We start from the raw sequence: 2,500 nt of genomic DNA, 5'->3' as shown, positions 1-2,500 counted from the left end.
AGGGGTCGGGCTGGAGGTACCAGGGGTAAGCCAGGGCCGGCTCGGCCGCGGAGCTTTGCCCGGGAAAGAGGCCTCTTGGCCGGGGTGAATAGCGCTGGAACGCGGCCCGCGGAGGTGGTGGGGGCCGGAGGCACCGTGGGCGAAGCCCCGGCCCGGCCCGGGGGCCGAGCGAGGCCGGGGAAGAGGCCTCTTGGTCGAATTGGGAAAATAAAAAAAATTCCCCCATTCATTTCAATGGGCGGGGGTACCAGGGGTGGGCCGGGAGGTACCAGGGGTGGGCCGGGAGGTACCAGGGGTAAGCCGGGAGGTACCAGGGGTCGGCCTGGAGGTACCAGGGGTCGGCCTGGAGGTACCAGGGGTAAGCCAGGGCCGGCTCGGCCGCGGAGCTTTGCCCGGGAAAGAGGGCTCTTGGCCGGGGTGAATAGCGCTGGAACGCGGCCCGCGGAGGTGGTGGGGGCCGGAGGTACCGTGGGCGAAGCCCCGGCCCGGCCCGGAGGCCGAGTGTGGCCGGGGAGGAGGCCTCTTGTTCGAATTGGGAAAATAAAAAAATTCCCCCATTCATTTCAATGGGCGGGGGTACCAGGGGTCGGCCGGGAGGTACCAAGGGTCGGCCGGGAGGTACCAAGGGTCGGCCGGGAGGTACCAGGGGTCGGCCGGGAGGTACCAGGGGTCGGCCGGGAGGTACCAGGGGTAAGCCAGGGCCGGCTCGGCCGCGGAGCTTTGCCCGGGAAAGAGGGCTCTTGGCCGGGGTGAATAGCGCTGGAACGCGGCCCGCGGAGGTGGTGGGGGCCGGAGGTACCGTGGGCGAAGCCCCGGCCCGGCCCGGGGGCCGAGCGAGGCCGGGGAGGAGGCCTCTTGGTCGAATTGGGAAAATAAAAAAATTCCCCCATTCATTTCAATGGGCGGGGGTACCAGGGGTCGGCCGGGAGGTACCAAGGGCCGGAGGTACCGTGGGCGAAGCCCCGGCCCGGCCCGGAGGCCGAGCGTGGCCGGGGAGGAGGCCTCTTGGTCGAATTGGGAAAATAAAAAAATTCCCCCATTCATTTCAATGGGCGGGGGTACCAGGGGTCGGCCGGGAGGTACCAAGGGCCGGAGGTACCGTGGGCGAAGCCCCGGCCCGGCCCGGAGGCCGAGCGTGGCCGGGGAGGAGGCCTCTTGGTCGAATTGGGAAAATAAAAAAATTCCCCCATTCATTTCAATGGGCGGGGGTACCAGGGGTCGGCCGGGAGGTACCAAGGGCCGGAGGTACCGTGGGCGAAGCCCCGGCCCGGCCCGGAGGCCGAGCGTGGCCGGGGAGGAGGCCTCTTGGTCGAATTGGGAAAATAAAAAAATTCCCCCATTCATTTCAATGGGCGGGGGTACCAGGGGTCGGCCGGGAGGTACCAAGGGTCGGCCGGGAGGTACCAAGGGTCGGCCGGGAGGTACCAGGGGTCGGCCGGGAGGTACCAAGGGTCGGCCGGGAGGTACCAGGGGTCGGCCGGGAGGTACCAGGGGTTGGACAGTACCGCTTTTGGTCGTTAGGGGCGCTGTAGTAGGTAAGAGTCAGGGGGTGAAGGAAGGCGAAAGGCTTAGAAGGTAGGCGATCACCAAAATACCTTCGGAAACGTATATAGGAGAGCATGTTTCGAGCAAGTGACCTCCATAGAGAGTCACCGGAGTCCCCTCAGACACTTGTCCGACCATGGTGAGGGTGTCTCCAGCCACCCCCAGCGCTTCGCCGGCCTCTTCCGCCGGAGCTCCGCACTTTGAAAAATTTTCTATCTCCCCACTTTCGGCTATTTTCTAAGTCCCCCTCCGGGCGGTCGACGGCAGTTGGGAAGGCCGCCCGAGAGGCGCCCTGGGCGGATTGCCCGGGCGGAACGCCGGCCTGTGACGGCGGAGCTCCGCATTTTCGGCTATTTTCTAAGTCCCCCTCCGGGCGGTCGACGGCAGTTGGGAAGGCCGCCCGAGAGGCGCTCCGGGCGGATAGCCCGGGCGAAACGCCGGCCTGTGACGGCGGAGCTCCGCAATTTGAAAAATTTTCTATCTCCCCACTTTTCCTCTATTTTCTAAGTCCCCCTCCGGGCGGTCGACGGCAGTTGGGAAGGCCGCCCGAGAGGCGCTCCGGGCGGGGTAGCCCGGGCGAAACGCCGGCCTGTGACGGCGGAGCTCCGCATTTTCGGCTATTTTCTAAGTCCCCCTCCGGGCGGTCGACGGCAGTTGGGAAGGCCGCCCGAGAGGCGCCCTGGGCGGATTGCCCGGGCGAAACGCCGGCCTGTGACGGCGGAGCTCCGCATTTTCGGCTATTTTCTAAGTCCCCCTCCGGGAGGTCGACGGCGGGCGCGCAGCCGGGGGAGGCGTCTCCCCCGGGGGCCCCGGCGAGTCGTGCCTCCCCCCCCCCCCCCACCTTTCTCTCTTCCACATCGCACCACAGCGACCACTGACCGATACGCAACAGAGACCCGCCTTCGGAGGGCCCCCGCCGGCACCGGCCACGCGCCGGCGCTCGGGCGGACGGCTC

This window comes from Hippocampus zosterae, unplaced genomic scaffold (assembly GCF_025434085.1).
Source record: "Hippocampus zosterae strain Florida unplaced genomic scaffold, ASM2543408v3 HiC_scaffold_84, whole genome shotgun sequence".
NCBI lineage: Eukaryota > Metazoa > Chordata > Actinopteri > Syngnathiformes > Syngnathidae > Hippocampus > Hippocampus zosterae.
The sequence above is the reverse complement of the archived record's forward strand: the minus strand, read 5'-3'. Positions refer to the sequence as shown.